The sequence below is a fragment of the Antechinus flavipes genome, chromosome 4 (assembly GCF_016432865.1).
Source record: "Antechinus flavipes isolate AdamAnt ecotype Samford, QLD, Australia chromosome 4, AdamAnt_v2, whole genome shotgun sequence".
NCBI classification, from domain to species: Eukaryota; Metazoa; Chordata; class Mammalia; order Dasyuromorphia; family Dasyuridae; genus Antechinus; species Antechinus flavipes.
In genome coordinates, this window is record NC_067401.1 from 32,894,184 (window position 1) to 32,913,241 (window position 19,058).

A 19,058-nucleotide genomic window follows, 5' to 3' on the forward strand; every position below is an offset into this window, starting at 1 on the left:
TTTTCCTAAAGGAATCTCTGAGTGTGACTCTTCTCCCCAGTAAACTTCACTGGCTCCCTACTGGTTCTGAGACAAAATGTAATATCATCTTTTTTTTTTTTTTAACTGCATTTGGTTTATTTTGTTAAATATTTCCCAAAGATACTTTAATCTAGTTGTGACGGACCTCAGAAATATCCTGGAATTTATGTGGCTCCGTGACTATATTTGGCCATTCTACAGAGGTCTGAATGCCAGAGCTCATGTAATCTTGAGGATGATGAGTTTCATGTTGAAGAGGTTTCCAAGGAACGTGATGATGGAATCCAGTCCAAGGGCACAGATAGTGGAAAATCAAGATCGTAATGTCCCTCATGTCAACCAAGAGAACAAATGGAAAATTATGTCCGGGAAGAAATGATAAGGACCTGAACTTATGTGTGAATGGAAAGGGAGAGATGGTGGAAATGTGGTTTTAAATTGGTAAAGATGTAGAAACTGATTGACTATGAAAAGTAAGGGAAAGTGAAGAGTAATGATGGCTTTGAGGTTGAGAGAAGGCTGCAAGGATGATAGTGCCTGAAAAAATGATAGTGGAGTGGGTTTGGGTCTGGGGAGATAATGTCATGGTATCTGCCCATCACGGTCCATCCATGTCTGCTCATCTTGTGTGACATCCTGTGAGGCTTCGTTTTTACAGTTAAACAACTCCTTATCACCATTTTCCTATGATGAGATCATGTATTTTCAAGAAAAAATTCCCTTGCAAAATGTTAACAGAACCTAACAAAGACTCTACTAGCTTAAATTCTCATCCCTGCTTAGAAATTAGAGGTGACTGATCATTAATGGAAAAAGTACAGACTTTGGAGTCAGAATCCTTGGATTCAATGGTAGGAATCAGTTGCAAATGCCAGATAATCATAATCATATTAAATCCATTGAGCTTGTATCACTGAAACTTTGGGGATTTTTATTGTCTTATTACTTAAATTTTAGTGATGTGAATTTAACTCATTTCTTACCTAACCTTAACCACTAATTTAATCAATCAATCTGAAACCCACTAAAGACTTTGGCCTTTTCCCCAAGGTCTCCCACTGTATCCAGGGCCATCTCTAGACATCCTGATGTATACCTGGCCACCTGGACCCAAATGGCTCTGGAGGAGAGACTGGGGCTGGTGACTTGCACAGCTCACTCTCACTGAAATCCAATTCCCTTGCATGTAAATTGCGTTACTCTCTTGATGTCATGGTCCTTTTCAAGAACAAAGGATAAAAAATTACAACAAAAATTTAATATATTAACTGGGCAGTTCCCAACATCTGTGGGCCATCTGGTGGTTAAGGTGTTTCTAGATAGGATAGACTCTTAATAATAATTACAGGTACTGTTTTATTTCTTTGAACTAAAGTGGCTCTGTACTCTTTTTTTTGTATAACTATGTTCTCTGTTGTTAACACAGACCTGCTAAGTGTGAGATTCTGTCTTCATATTTGAACTCTCAATTGACCAGAATTAGCCTATCCACTCAAAGCTGTTATCACTTTGTTAAGTACCTAGAGTTAGAGGTAGGTAAAAAGATCGAGTTCAGGATCTGGAGTCAAAAACACCTGAATTCAAATTTGAGATTAGACATGTAAAATGGGGATATCCTCAGGTTATATCCCAAGGTTATTGTGAGCTTAAAATAAGATAACATTTGTATAGATTTGTAATGATTTAGTATAACCTTATAAACCTTGCCCTGCTATCTAAAAGCTAGCTATTAGTATTATCATGCTCTTTTACTTCTCTTGTTCTAAGTCTGCTCAGGATCACTGGCATTTGAATTCAAGATATAGATTCCTTAGGGAGAAGTTTAGTCTTTAAACAGAACTTTGAAGAACCAGATATTTCTCTACTACTACTACATTCAGGTCTTCTGGGCTAGGTGCTCTATCCACTGTGCGACCGGGCTGGCCTCCCACTGACCCTACTGAATCCAAAACCATGCCAATGGAATGGCAAGGTCCAACCTATATTACCAATTTAGGGGTCAAGAGGCCCAGTGATAGGATGTTCAAAGAGTAGAAATGAAGAGGGTGTCTATTTCAATTTGAACAGATTATGATATACCAATGTAGTAAAATGTTATTGCATTTTAAGAAATGAAGAAAAAGACGATTTCAGAGAAATCTTGGAATTGGTGTGGAGTTAAATGAGCAGTACCTAGAAGAATTTATAGTTCAATATCAAGATTGTAAAAATAGGCAATTCCAGAAGACTTAAACTTTGAACAATAAAACAATCAGCCATAATTCCTCAGGATTGATGAAGAATGCTGCCCACCTTATGACAGGGACATGATAAACTACTAGGCAACATAAAAAAACACATGTTTGGATGAAGTCAGTATGGAAATTTGTTCTGCTTGACTATGTTAATATAATATAATTCCTAAATCCTTTCTTTTGTTCTTTCCTCCCTCTTTTTTGTCCTTTCTTTATTTTCCTTCCTTCTATTTCTCCTCCCTCTCTCCATTCTTCCTTTTCTTCCTCTTTTCCTTTCTTGCTTATTTCCTTCCTTTTTTCTTCTTTTTTTCCTTTATTTCTTTCCTTCTCTTTTCCCTTTCTCTTTCTTCATTCCTGTCTTCCTATCCTTCTTTTCTTTGCTCCATTTTTCTCTTCCTCTTTTCCTTCTTTTCTCTTTTCTCTCTTCCTATCTTCCTTTTTTCCTCTCTTTTCTTTTCCCTCTTTTCTTTCCTTTTCCCTTGCTTCTCTTCCTTCTTCTTTTCTTTCTTCCTTCCTTGCTTCTTTTCTCCTTTCTACCTTCTTTCTTCATTTCTGTCCTTCTCCTTTTCCTTTTCCTTTCTTTATTCCTGCCTTTCTGCCCTTCTTTCTTTCCTTAATTTTCTTCTTTTTTTCTTCATTTGTCTTTTCTCTCTTCCTTACTGTCTCCTTCTTTTCTTTACTATCTTCTCTTTTTTCTCCTTTCTCTCTTTTCCTTCCTTTTCTCTTGCTCCTCTTCCTTCTCCTTCCTTTCTTTCTCCTTCCTCCCTTCCTTTCTTCCTTTCCTCTTCTCTTCCATCTTTATTTCTCACAACACTATAGTTTTCCATTACATTTATTGTATGTCTCTATTGTAAGATCTATCCTTCTATGTTCTGAGCTACCTTTTTATCTTAAAATTCTATGAAGTTGTTCTATCACTGGTCCCAATCCCAATCTTTAAGCTTCTACTATTCTTCTTTTATTTGTTTATTTATTTATTTATTTATTTTATTTATTTTATTTACTTGTTCCACTTAGCTTTTTGTCCTATAAAACATGAACATTCACCCTAAATGAAGTGGCTGTTTAGCATTCATTATTCAACACTTGGAACTCTTCTACCTCTGTATCTATGACATTGTCTGTCTCTTAGGAGGCAGCCTCCCAGGAAGCAGGATCAGCCTTCCTTGCTCTGTACCATAGGCACCATATATGACAACTAGAGTTTTAAAAAAAAAGTCTTAGGTGACAGCAATTGTTTTTAAAAGGTTATATTCAGGCCAATTCTAATAACTTTGTGATGGAGAAAGCCATCTGCATCCAGAAAGAGGATCATGGGAACTGAATATGGATCACAGCATAGTATTTTCTCCTTTTTTGTTGTTTGTTTGCTTGCTTTTTTTTTCTTTCTCATTTTTTCCTTTTTGAACTGGTTTTTCTTGTGCAGTTTGATAAATATAGGAAAGAACTGCACATGTTTAACCTATATTGGATTACTTGCTGTCTGGAGCAGGAGGAAAGGGAGGGAGAAAAATTTGGAACACAAGGTTTTGCAAGAGTGAATGTTGAAAACTATCTTTGCATGTAATTTGAAAATAAAAAGCTATTATTTAAAAATCTCATATTGAGACTGAAGCTGGGCATTACTAGAGTTTCATGAATTATGTTTAATTATTATAAAAAACACTCAAGTTCCTTTGTCAGGGATTCAAGAATCACCACAATCTAGCAGCATTTTACTTTTCCAGGTTTATCTTGTATTACTCACATCGCTATTCTAGAAAGTTTAGAAAGTCCTCCATACCTGAACATGATCCATATGCTCGCACCCCATCTTTGTTTACTATAGACTTTGAATACCATAACCTATTCTTAAATTTCTAATACTCACCCACATCTCTCCATCTTTGCCCATCTATTAAACTTCAACTCAGAGGTTAACTCTTCCTTTACAATTTTGTTTCCCTGAATATATTGGTTTATTTGCTATCTAGGGAAGGGAGTTGAAGGAGAAAAATTTGAAATACAAGGTTTTGCAAGAGTGAATGTTGAAACTGTTTTGAATTTATTTTGAAAATAAAAAGCTATTGTGTAAAAAAGATTTTGTTTCCCTCCTCTCCAAAGTACATACTTTTTAAACTACTTAGTTAATATGTAGCATTGTGTGTTACAATAATGCATGTCAATAGAATGTAAGTTTCTTGAAGGCCAGTATTATTTTAGTGTTGTCTTTATACTTCTAGAACTAAGTCTTCTAGAACTAATGATCTTCTGGGCATGTAGTATACACTTAACAAATGCTTGCTAGGAGGCTTGTAAAAAGACAAGCAAATAAATTGTTAATTAATTGAGTCTGAAATTATGCTAAAACACTAACAAATCTATACACTTTGATCCAGAGATAGATATAGTCCTCAGGAGTATGGATAAAATGGATAAAATAAAAAAACCACATAGATAGCTAAATATTTATAGCAGCAATTTTTAAAGTTGTAAAGAACGGGAAAGAAAGTACGTGTCTATTGATTGGGAAATAACTAAACAAAGTGTGATATATGGATAATAGTAACTATTCCATGGTCCTTCACATTTGTATATTGGGTATCCTTCTTATTGATCCTTCCCTTTTTTTTTATTATAATTGTTTATTGACAGAACATATGCATGGGTAGTTTTTTACAACATTATTCCTTGCATTCACTTCTGTTCCAACTTTTCCCTTCTCTCCCTCCACCCCCTCCCCTAGATGGCAAGCAGTCTTCTACATGTTAAATATGTCATAGTATATCCTAGATACAATATATATGTGCAGAACTGAACAGTTCTCTTGTTGCACAGGAAGATTCAGATTCAGAAGGATTCAGAAGAATTCAGAAGGTTAAAATAACCTGGGAAGAAAAACAAAAATGCAAACAATTCACACTCATTTCCCAGTGTTCTTTCTTTGGGTGTAGCTGCTTCTGTCCATCACTGATCAATTGGAACTGAATTAGATCTTCTCTTTGTCGAAGAAATCCATTTCCATCAGAATACATCCTCATATAGTATCATTGTTGAAGTATATAATGATCTCCTGGTTCTGCACATTTCACTCAGCATTAGTTCATGTAAGTCTCTCCAAGCCTCTCTGTATTCATCCTGTTGGTCATTTCTTACAGAACGATAATATTCCATAACATTCATATACCACAATTTACCCAACCATTCTCCAATTGATGGATATCCATTCATTTTCAATTTCTAGCCACTACAAACTGGGTTGCTACAAACATTTTGGCACATACAGGTCCCTTTCCCTTTTTTAGTATCTCTTTGGGGTATAAGCCCAGTAGTAACACTGCTGGATCAAAGGGTATGCACAATTTGATAACTTTTTGGGCATAATTCCAGATTGCTCTCCAGAATGGTTGGATTCGTTCACAACTCCACCAACAATGCATCAGTGTCCCAGTTTTCCCGCATCCCCTCCAACATTCATCATTATTTTTTCCTGTCATCTTAGCCAATCTGATAGGTGTATAGTGGTATCTCAGAGTTGTCTTAATTTATATTTCTCTGATCAATAGTGATTTGGAACACTCTTTCATATGAGTAGAAATAGTTTCAATTTCATCAAATGAAAATTGTCTGTTCATATCCTTTGACCATTTATCAATTGGAGAATGGCTTGATGTCTTATAAATTAGAGTCAATTCTCTATATATTTTGGAAATGAGGCCTTTATCAGAACTTTTAATTGTAAAAATGTTTTCCCAGTTTGTTGCTTCCCTTCTAATTTTGTTTGCATTAGTATTAGTTTGCATTAGTTTGTACAAAGGCTTTTTAATTTGATATAATCAAAATTTTCTATTTTGTGCTGATTCTTCCCTTTTGGGGAAGGATCTCTTTGACTATTGCAGAAACCAGAATTTTCCTTAGACTAGTTGGGGTTTGAATGAGTAGGCAATGAATGTGAAAATGAAAACCTGATCCCATGAGGAGAAGTCAGCTGGGTTCCTCACATGATGAATATATACAACCCAGTGGCTGGATACAGAGCAGGCCGGATTGAGTACACTGAAGCTGTGTGAGCTGCAGTTGCAGTTGCCTCTGGCTGTCCAGGTAGAGAAATGGGAAGGTATGTGTGAAGTGATGCAGAATGAAGCAAGGAGCACCAGGAAATCCATATGTAAAACTATGACAATACAAATGGAAAGAACGAAAAAATTAGCTGAATTTTGTATAATGATCAAATTTGATATCAAAGGAGGAAGCACAGAATGCCCCTGCCATCTTTCTTGGCAGGAAAGTGGGATGATGGGAGTGGAATATTGTATATTTTTCATTCTCTGAATTTGAAGAGGACCAATGACATCACATTGTTGGGTTCAAGATACAGTATGCTCATTTGTGGCTGATACTCTCAGAATTGATCATTGCATTTTTTTTCTTTTGTTTCTACTCACTTCAAAGGTAAATATTGTTAAAGGGCAATAGAAAAGTGTTAATATATAATAATCAGCTATTGCTGATTACATAAAAATGAGGGGATAATGGGGAACTGAAGGAAAATTTCCCATATATACTTGATCCTCTTCCTCTTTAATCTATAAATGTTTTTTAGAATGATTTAGTTTGGCTACATCTCATGCCAAGCTTCCTTCAATCTTGTTTTCTCTTTCATTGATTTTCATTGTTTTATAAAGTGATTTTGCTTATTATTTTATGTCACTGGAGTCTGAAATAATTTGCAAGTTTTTTTATTTGTATTTTAAAATTTAAAAATTTGTAAAAAAAAAAAAAAAGTTCAAAAGGCTCTACCACAGGTCAGGCACAAATATTTGAACATTTGAGATGGAGGTATCTCTAGATTTGTGCATCTCATTTTCCCTTTAAGTTACTGTGATTGATTCTACTTTGCTCTTAGATCTTAGCACCTTTTTTGATGTAGCACATTATTCTCAGTGGACCTGGATCAGTGTCTCCTTTGTCTCACAATCAAAATTTTTCAGAGACACTTTGAGAGTGTCTTTGAAATGCTTCTTCTGGCCTCCATATGAGCATTTGCCTTGTTACACTTCTCTGTAAATGGAATATTGTTGTTCTATAAAAAATGATGAATAAGCTGATTATAGAAAGGCCTGGAAAGATTTACATGGAACTGATGTTGAGTGAAACAAGCAGAACCAGGAATACCATAATAACATGAATGTGCAATGATCAAGTATGAAAGGCTTGGTAGTAGTTCAGTGATCCAAAGCAATCCCAATAAATTTTGAATAGAAAGTGCAATCTGCAGCCAGAAAAAGAACTATGGAGATTGAATGTAAATCAACATGTGCTATGTTTACTTCTTTTTTCTGTTTTTTTTTTTTTACTCTCTCCTGTGCCTTTTCCCGTTTGTACTGATTTTACTCTCCCAACGTCGTTCATAAAACAATGTGTATTAAAAATAAATAAACTTAAAAAGGAAAGAAAATTATGAGCATCAATAAATTTTAAGAAAAAGAAGCCACCATGATCTTTGGTTCATGAGAGATGGCCAAATCACCGTTGTTTTATTAATTACTTACTAGCTATAATTAATAAAAAATGATTAATAACATAGAAAAAAAGAATTTTCTATAAAACAATCTTTTAGATAAACATACATTTGGCATTCTAACATGACCAGTCCATCAGAGTTGCGCTCTTGGAAGTAGTGTTTGACTATTTGGCAGTTTAGTGCAAGAGAAGACCTCATCTAATCTTACCAGGTGATCTTCAGAATCTTCTCAAGACAACTGAAATGGAAGCTGATCAGTTTTCTGGCATGGTGCAGGTTTCACAGACATATAACCATGAAGTCAGTACAATGGCTCCCATAGATATTCCGTTTGGAAGACAGCCTAATACCTCTTCTCTCTCACACTTTCAAGATCCTCTCAAATATTGAGCTAGCTCTGGCAATTTGTGTGTCAATCTCATCATCTATGTGGACATCCCTGAAAAATATCCTGCCAAAGCAAGTGAACTTGTCCACAGCATTCACAAATTCTCCACTTGTTGTAACCAATTGTTCCATGTTTGGATAGTAAAGAGGGAACCTGTGTTTTCTTGGTGTTGATTATCATCCAAAATTAGCACAAGCAGTAGAGAATCAATCCACATTCTTGCATCTCAGAGGTAGCAGTAAATACAAAAAGTTAAATACCAACTCTCTCTCCACTTTATTCTTGGCTTGTAGCCAAGGGCCATTGCAAAGGGTTCATGTGATAATATGGTCATAGATTTAGATCTAAAAAAGACCTCAACTTGATGATATAACAGGATGGGGGCCTTGGTTTGGAGGCATCTGAGTGACACTCCCTCATAGTGAGTGGGCAGTTCAATTAGTAATCTAAGATATAGATCACTATGGGCATTGCCAAAATTGTTGGCTGGAAGACCACTACTAAGCCTTTGTTCTAAAGAGGAGAAAGAAAGAAGAAAAGATGCTACATGTAAGAAAACATTTTTACTCAACTCTTTTTGTGTGGTGACAAAGAACTGGAAACTAAGGCAATGCCCATCTACTGGTAAATGACTAAACAAATTGTGACATATGAATATAATTAAGCGCTATTGTGCTATAATAAATAATAAAAAAGACAATTTCAGATAAACCTAGGAAGGTTGGTGTGATGCAGAGTCAAGGATTTAAACCAGGACAATTTGTACTATAATGGCAACATCATAAAAAAATGAACATTTTTGAAAGACTAAAGAAAGTTGATCAATATAATGTTCAAATTTGATTTGAGAGAAATGATGATGAAGTCTGTTACCCAACTTCTGTTAAAGAGGTGACGGACTCACTGTAACAAATAAAACATACATTTATGACCAAGATGTTTTGTTTGACTGTGTATATATATTACAAGAGCTTTGTTTTTCTTTTTCTTTTCAATGTGAAAGAGGTAGGATGGAAAAAAAATTCTTGATCGCTGAAAAAAAATAAAATTTAATTTAAAAAGCCTAAATGATTGGCTGAGTGGAACTTGAGGGTGGATTATTGTTAAAGTAGTTGTATTACTATTTGTTATATTTAAAAGTTTGACAGACCAGTCAGTCAGCCACAGTGCTGTGAAGAAAAAGGCAAAAATATTCTTGCTCTCAAGAAGCTTACATTCTAATGGTGGAGACATGTAAATAAACAGGTACATACAAGATATATACAGAGTAGATGGAGAAAAACCTTAGTGAGGAAAGTTTTAGTGATTGAGAGGATCAGGAAAGGGTTGTTGCAGAAGGCATTTGAGCTGAGTCTTGGAGGAAATCAGAGAAACTAAGAAGAGGAGATAAAGATGAGCATTCTAAACACTGACAATAATAACCAGTACAAAGTGTGGAGATAGGAGACAGAATGCCATATATAAGGAACAGTCAGTAGTTCAAGATAGCTGAAATGTAGAGAGTGCAAAAGGGAGTAGATGAAAGGAGCAAGCCAAGATGGGAACATTGTGTGACAAAGGACTCTTTGATCATGGGGATATTTAAAAGCCACTGGAGACTAGCTCTCTCTCTCTCTCTTTCTCTCTCTTTCTTTCTCTCTCTCTTTTTTCTCTCTCTCCCTGTCTCTATCTTGTTTCAGTTCTATCTCCTCCTTCTTCATCTTCTTCCTCCTTCTCCTCCTTTTTCTCTTTCTCCTTTCTCTAGCTCTCTCTCTTCTGTCTCTCCTTTCTTACTCTCTCTTCTTTTTTCTCACTCCTCTTTTCTTCTTTCTCCCTATTTCTCTTTGTTTTTTGATATGTATTTTGATTAATGAAGGAGGAAGCACGAGAAAGTAATAGAAATCTTGTGGATACTGTGTAGGACTTTTAAGGAAAGAATGACTCATCAGAATGTCAAAGCAATATCATGCTTCAGATCTGCTTCCTTTCTAAGAAAGCTGATGGGTATTTTGAGTGATCTGTTTGTTTTCTGGGATTAATGCAGTGGTTCTCAAACTTTTGTTTTCAGTATCTTTATCCTATTAAAAATTATTGAGGATCTCTCCAAAGCGTTTTTGTTTATCTGGGTTATATTTATAGACATTTACCACATTGGAAATAAAAACTATTTTTGAATTTGTAGACCCTCTAAAAGGGTTTCAGAGATCCCCAGGATTCTAGACCATACTTTGAGAACCACTGGGTTAATGGGTTTCTATGAATTCTATACATCTTATCTACTTTGTGTAAGTTGAAATAAAAGCTGTCTTATGCTTCACATATAAATTTTAAATGCTTATATAGGACTTAAAGAGAGTCTTTACCCATATTTAGAGAAATTTAGATTCACGCTACATAGAGTGTATTTTGTTGGAGCAGTTCCAAGTGACACAACTAGTCAAAGAGAGAAACTACTCTCTTGAAGTGAGTCCCTAAATCAAACCTAATCTATGTGATGCTTTTCTTTTGGTGTGGAATGAGGGACAATTAGGCAGTTAAATGCCACCGGGGATAAGAATGCTGTGCCTGGAGTCAGGAAGACTCATCTAGCTGAACTCAAATCTGGTCTCAGACCCTGACTGTGTGACCTTGACCAAGTGATTTACCCAGTTTTCTCATCTGTAATATGAATTGGAAAATGAAATGATCCAACCATTCTGGAGAGAAATTTGGTGCTATTCCTGGAGGGCTATTAAATTGTGCATACCCTTTGATTCAGCAGTGCCATTACTGAATCTGTATCCCAAGAAAATCATAAAGAAGGGAAAAGGACCCACATGTGCAAAAATGTTTCAAAGTATCAACTTTTTTATGGTGACAAAGAATTGGAAAATGAGTAGATGCCCATTCATTGGAGGGTGACTGAATAATTTATGCTCTGCCACAGTTCCCTTTTGATGTCCTGACCTAGTTTCCCCGTTGTCCTTTCTGCCTTGGGTTATAACCATTCCCTCTTAATGTTTGATAGGATAAAAGTCTTATATCTTAGACTTTAGGCTATACTTATTCCCTTTTAATGTTTGACAGGATAAAAGTCTTTATCCATTTTAGACATCATTAGAATATTAGGAGCCTCTCCACTACCTCCCATTATGTCATCCTAGGTGCCTCCCCCCATTTGATTATCCCCATCCAGGTACCTCCCCCATTATGTCATTGTTCTCATTATCCTATAAAAAAGATTGCTCTCTGATACTTAGTGCTGGATTCTTTGAGATGATAGTCTCGTCCAGCCCTGGGATCAACCATGGATCCATTGGTCCCAGTAAATCTCTCCATTTAATAAACTATTAAAATATTCTCTAATCCCTGTTTTGCTCAGTTTCTCTGGCATTACAGTTATGGTATATGAAAGTAATGGAATATTATTATTCTATAAAAATGAGGAACAACTGATTTTAGCAAAGTCTGGAAAGATTTACATGAACTGATGCTTAATAGATCAAGCAGAACCGGGAATACATCGTACACAGTAAGATTGTGTGATGATCAACTATGAAAGAATTGGCTCTCTTCAGCAGTTTATAATCCAAGGCAATCTCAATAAATATTGGATGGAAAACACCATCTTTATCCAGAGAGAGAACTATGGAGATTGAATGTAAATCAACACATGCTATGTTCAATTTTTTTCTTCTGTTTTTTAGGAAATGTATTTTTTTAAAAAATGAATGTAAGTGTATAACAAAGAAAAATTTTAAGTGAGAAAAATTAAATTAAAACAAACAAAAAAGGAAAATGAATTGTTAATAAAACCCCCTAAATCAGACATGTCTGAAAAACAACTGAGAACAGTAGCTGCTTGAGAATAGAATGAACTGCCAAGAAAACTCCAAAAGTCACACACGTCTGAAAAAAATGGAGAACTACTGCTACTTGAGAGCAGGAACAGTTTCTTTCTTTCTTTTTCTTTTCTTTTCTTTTTTTAAGGTTTTTGGTTTTTCGTTTTTGTGGTGTGTTATGTTTGTGTGGACCAATCCCGGTTTAAGTGACTTGCTCACACAGCTAGGAAGGCTCTTAAGTCAAGGTGAAATTTGAACTCATCTTTTCCTGAATTCAAGCCCAAGACTCTATCCATTACACTATCTAGCTACCCTAATCAATGAATGTTTTTGCATCCATATCAGCTATCAAAGTACCTTTCAGATTAGTAGATACCTCCTTTTTAAAATTTAACTGAATTGAGTTAAAACCTTCAATTAGCCTCACTTTTACGATTATGAAATGATCCACTTAGCTTTACACAGAGGGAAGAGAATTAGTAAAGACATGACTTTAGGCTGCTGGCTAGTCACATGGAGAATTGGATGGTTCAGCAAAGTTGGCTCAGGCTATCAAGACAAGCATCCAAAGCTGATACAAAAACAGGTTTTCTTCTTTCTTTCTTTCCTTCCTTCCTTCCTTCCTTCCTTCCTTCCTTCCTTCCTTCCTTCCTTCCTTCCTTCCTTCCTTCCTTCCTTCCTCTCTCTCTCTCTCTCTCTCTCTCTCTCTCTCTCTCTCTCTCTCTCTCTCTCTCTCTCTCTCTCTTTCTCTTTCTCTCATACTCTCTCTTTTTTCTTTCTTTCTTTCATTTTGTTTTGTTTTTGTTTTTATTTTTTACCACCAGGGATCTCTATCTTCTCTTCTCTTCCTTATAACTCTTATGAAGTTCCTAGCTCAAAACTCAACTTTTGGGACTGAATTCAGGTTTTTACAGCCTGGAGCAATCCCCAAATGAAGGAACTGGGGCAAAGAGGACAAGATCAGAGGCAGAGCCTTATTTATTGGGTGAGAGGGCAACTGTCATGGGGTACGATTTTCAGACTGAACATGCACAGGGACAAAGCTGAAATTCTGCACTCAGAACTTCAAGACATTGATACCTCTTAAGATGCAAAGAAATAATCCCGTAGAAGAGGTGATTAGAGATATTTTATTGTATGTTTACCCCTCTAAGTGAACATATTTCAGATTGTGAGGGATTTAGAAAACCCTTACCCAAAATGACTACTCAGAGACCTCTCGAAGTCAAAAAGCAGAAAAGTTGTTGTTTATTAATAAATTCTCATGAGAATGAGCAATTCCACCGTGAGGAGGGAAAGAGAGAAAGCTCACGGTAGAAGGGCTAAAGATTTAGGAAAGGTATACAGTTTTTATAAGTTTGGTTACAAAGGATTACATCATAGATTAGAGAGCATTAAGAAAATAGGTGCCCTCTCCCCTTAATTGAATGTTAGACATGGGTGCCAACAGACCTTCAAGATTTAGATTACTAAACTAACAGCATTCAACTAGTAGTCTAAATATTGATGACATTGGATAGTGATAAATGTCATCATTTTAGGTTAAGTAAATATATCTAAAGTTTTAGTAAATATTGGTTAATACACAGCATACTTATACAGGTCACAGAGACATAGAAATAATGAAAAATAAAAATATAGAAAAGGAATTTTAAACATTTCTGGAAGTTCTTCACTTTATCTCCATTTCACACAAGATGATTTCTTGATGGACAATTTTTATAAAGGAGAATGTGGAAAGGAGGGGAAAGGTGTTGAAGTCAGAGGACCTGGGATTAAATTCCTGCTCTGTTACTTACTACCTGTATGACAAGATAATTACAGTACATGAGGCTCGGGTCCCTAATTTGTAAAAAAAAAAAAAAAAAAAAAAAAAAAAAAAAGAATGAGTTGGACTCAATCAATTCTAAACTTCCTTCCATGTCTAAATCAATGATCCTATGACCTGTCTGTCTGATTGGAAAAGAAGCATCAAGGATGATGAAAGGCCGAGTCAAGTCTTCTCTGGAGAGCTGATTATTAAATGTTCAGGTTGAGCAAAAGCACTTCCGAAAGCAGCAAAAACTACAGATCAGGTCTTGACATATCTTTGTTGATTATCCAGACTCAAATAAGAAAGAGAAAATGTTAATAATGCTGATTAAAGATAAAAAATAAAATATGCCTCTTGTTAAACATTTACCAGCATGTCTCACTCATTGGCTTCCTCTGAGACAAATTTTACTTCATGAACTTAATAACCCCGGGCAGAGGAAAAATGATTGTCTCTCTGGTTTGTCCAGCTCTTCTCATACCTCAGGCTTTCTTTCTCATCCATTTCTCAAGAGATTTATTTCTGTCCACTTCCTCTCCTAAACATAGGAGATGAATCATCTTTGTGTCCTGAGCAGTGAACTGTCCCAGTGCCCTTTGATCCCTATTTGAGCCTTTCCCACTGATGCTTGACTCTTTCTTGACTAGTTTCTGTGGTTCTCTCCTCACCCCCCACAGTTACAGACCCCCTTCATTCCCAGCATTATTCTTGGCACATTCCCTCAAACTGTCTTAACATCACTAAGTGGAAGAATGGAAGAGACTTTCAGCTAGCTCCCAGAATGATGTTCCAAGCTAGGGACTGACCTCCAGTACAGATCAGATACAGTTCAGATACTATATGTTAGGTTAAAAATAATAGTAGCACTTTTTTTATTTCCCTAACAAACACTGCTTGGTTTTCAAAACATTACCATGCACAGGATCTCAGTTGATTCTCATAACAACTTGTGAGAGAAGGGACTTTGACTCTATTTTACTGGTAAGGAAATTAAAACTCAGAGAAAGTTCAAAGACGTGCCTGAGATTTCACAGGTAATTAGTCTGGCTCTTCCCAAGATACTGTCAGAGCAAAAGAATCAAAACCAAAAGAATAAGAACAACGTCTTTTGATCTTACCCATCAACAGAACAGCAGCCAATCCAAGAGATTCCTGCTCACCATGTGGTTAGCAGACTGGAACTGAGAATGTCTACACATGCTCCAAAGTTCACCTGGAAATCACAATTATGTTGAACATACTCAGAAAGACTGGGCTCATTGTTAATTCCCTGTTATACTCTCAGTGCTACTCTAGAATGAGAGGAAGCAGTTGTTACAAATAAAAAATGAAAGAAAGGAGAACTAAGTTCAATCATTATAAATAGAGTTCAGCTTATTTCTTTTTATTATTTTCATTTGTTCCAGTCATTGAGTATATTGTTTCCCTGATTTTTCTTACTTCACTCCGTATCATGTCATATAAGTCTAAATCTTCTTGGGCATCTCTTCTTCACAATACTTGTTTCTTATAACACATATTCAATAGCATTTAATAGAATTGAATAATTCCATAAACAATTTGTTTAGTCATTTTCTATTTTGATGGATATCTAATTTATTTCCAGTTTTTTGCTTATTATGAAAAGTGCTGATACAAATGTTTTAATATAATATAGGACCTTTCTTTTTATCATTGACCTACTTGGGATATATACCTAGCAAGTCCCATCCAAATTGTCCTACTTGTTTTTCTCCACACATCATTCCAAAGGTATGGATCCTGTAGTTACTTTCTTAGAATAATGCCAGTTTTCTTTCCAGAAATATTGGACCAATTCATGGCTTCACCAACCTTCTTCTTACCTTCAGAATGATAAACAAGATATGTTAGAGGATCAATTTGAAATAATCAACAGAGAAAATGCATTAGAATTTAAGGGGCCGGGAAAGACCTCCTGTAGAAGGTCCTCCTCCTGTAGAAGGATTTTAACTGGGACTTGAAGGAAGTCAGGGAAGACAGGAGGCAGAGAGAAAGAGGGAGGGCGTTCCATGCAGTGGGGCAATGCCCAGATAGAGTGTCTTGTTTTACAAACAGCCAGGAGATGAGTGTCGCTGGATTACAGAGTGCATGGTAAGGCATAAGAGATAGGAGATTAGAGGTCAGCAGAGAAATTTTTTGTTTTTGCTCGTGTGTCCAACTTTTCACGGCCGCATTTGGGGTTTTCTTGACAAAGATTACTGAGTGTTTTGCCATTTCCTTCTCCAGTTCATTTTACTGAAGAGGAAGTTGAGGCAAACAGGATGAAGTGACTTACTCAGGGTGACACAGCTAGTAAAATTTGAACTCAGAAAAATTAGTCTTCCTGACATATAGTGACTCCAGGTCTGGCCCTCTATCCACTTCATCAGCTAACTGCCCTCAGGAGAGGAATGAGAGCTACATGAATAGATCTGAGAATCATCTGCATAGAAATGATAGTAGAATCATTGGAAGCCGATAAGATCAGCGAGTAAAATAGTATAAAGGGAAAAGGACAGTCTTCCTATGCTCCTGAACCTAATGGATGTGATCTGGATAAAGGTATAGAAAGATTCTGAGAAGGCACATCAAAATGGAGTAGTGTTAGGAAAACCTAGAGAGAAGAGAGTATTGGGAAGAAAAAGGTGATCAATACAATCAAAGGTTGCAGAGTCAAGAAAATCAAGGCTGAGAAAAACTCATTAACTTGGCAAGTAAGAAGATATCTACATATCTCTATCGATAGACAGAGATATCTCTCTTTTTTTTAATTACTTTTTTAAAATTTTATTTTATAATAACTTTTTATTGACAGAACCCATGCCAGGGTAATTTTTTATAACATTATCCCTTGCATTCACTTCTGTTCCGATTTTCCCCTCCCTCCCTCCATCCCCTCCCCTAGATGGCAAGCAGTCCTATATATGTTAAATATGTTACAGTAGAGATATCTCTTTATACATAGTATAACAGAAAAGTCACATCCGTGAAACTGGGAATCTCCATTATGGTTTTTCCAAGTTCAAGATGTATCTTTCAAAGTTGATCTGCTTGCATATTTGGTTCTCTTATATTTTTAAAAATACTGCAATGATGCTCTTTTTTTCTTTTCTTTTTCCTTCCTTTTTTTTTTTTTTTTTTTTTTTTTGGCAACTCTGTCCTTGGTTCCTCTTTCCCTCTCAACCCCCCCTTTTGTTTGTATATAGTTATTTTCAAGTTGTCTCCTCTTTAGAATGTTAATTCCTTGAGAACAGAGACTGTCTTTTACTCTTCTTTTTACACCAGAGCTCTCAGCACGGTGCCCAGTTCATAGTGGGTGCTTATAAATATTTATTAATAAATTGATAACTAAAGCACAAGTCCAACCATATCATCCCCATATTAAATAATTTCCATATTTATTTAATGACTCCCTATCACCTCCAGGAACCTCAAAGTCCTTCCAAGCTTGGTCCCTTCATATCTTTCTATTTTCTTACACCTTTATGTTTCCCAGACACTGTACAATCTGGGCATACTAACTTCCTTGTTGTTCCCTCAACAAGATGCTCCATTTCCCAACTTTGGACTTTTTCACTCTACTCTGAGAATTCTCTGCTTCCTCATCTCCACTTTCTGGCTTCCCTGACTTCTTTTAAGTCCCTGCTAAAATTCTATCTTCTATAGGAAGTCTTTTCCCCTCTATTTATAGGAAGCATTTTCCTTCTGTTAATTATCTTCATTTTTGTCCAGTCTACATTTTGTTTGTACATAATTACTTGCATATTTGACCTTCATGGTGAACCACAAAGGAGAATGCCACAAAACCCAGAGAGGGGAGAGCATGGCGAAGGAGAGTAGGGTCCTGCGTGTCAGATGCTGCTGTTCTTCGTTCTTCGTTCTCTAAGAGACATCATGACATCAGGGAGGTGAAGGGGAGACGTGAAGATGAATTGGATTGAAGTGAAGGAAGGCTATAGGAGGCCACCAGCCTCACTTTTTTTTCCGGAGTCATCTGGGTCCAATAACAAGATATAGATCAGGACAGGTGGACATGGCCTTGGATGCAATGGGAGCCCTTGACCTTTTGTCTTTAACTGGTTTCACTTTGATTGGGGCTACACTCTTTCAGTGATTATGGCTAGGTAAGAAATGAATTAAAGAATGAGCTCTTTTACCTAGGCTAAACAAAATAAAACAAACAACAACAATAATAAAATCAATCTGGAAGGGGAAGATACTAGGGGTTCTGAACAAAATGGAAAGAATTGCTATTTATACTTACACTGAGCCTTCAGGGGCAAACAATGCTGAGAGGTTAAATGAGTTTAGAAGTTAGGTTATACCTATATCGAATTACTTGTTTTCTCAATGAGAGGGAAGGAGATATGGAGGGAGGAAAGGAGAGTTTTGGAAAAAGTTTTTTTTTTTTTTAATGAATGTTAAAAATCGTTTTTATATGTAATTGGGGAACATAAATATCAAATAAAAATAAATAAATAAAAAGAAGTTAGTTTATAATGCAATCTTGTCTGTTAAATAATGATAAAACAATAAACATTCTACATTAAACATTAGGTTATAAGGGGTGGAGAGGTAAAAGAGGAGTTAAAAAAAAGTGGAAGGAAGCTGTTTCTAGGAGTTTGGCTATGAAAGAGAAGAGAAATTTAGGAACCTATCTATGCCATTGGTTTGGTAGAATTGAAGTGAAGGTTTTTAAGACCATGATTACATCTGGGAACACTGGTTTATTGGTTTATTTTTGAGGTTAAAGCACTAGCTCCCTCAGGCAACAGCACCCTTGCATTTAAAAAGGTTTTTTTGAAAAGAAAGCTCTGATCTAGTAGAGGAGCCCAACAGTGCTCCTCAATCACAATGCCTGAGTGTGTTTAATTTCTTAAAAGAATAAATTTAGAGTTGTAAGGATTCAACTTCCTCACTCTCCTCTTAGGAAGATTGAAGTAAAGAAACTTTCATTGACTTGATCAGGCTCACTAGTAAGTATATAAAGTTGGATGTGAATCTGATTGCAAGTCCACAACACCAGTCATTAAATTCCCCTGAGGTATAGGTCTGGATCAAGAAGATTAGTGAGGGATAGTGAGTGGATAGAACATTTAGGAAAGAGATCTATTCTAATATCTGGATGCATTTGTAAGAAATGGGGAAAGAGAGATTTTAAATTAGGAAGAGACTCTGCAGTACTTTACAGAATTGGCGTATTCCATAGCAGTATATTCCATTTACTATCAGGGTCTAACACAATTGATTCTTTTCCTCCCCTCCGTTCCCTGCTTTTTTAAAATGATCATTAAAATGA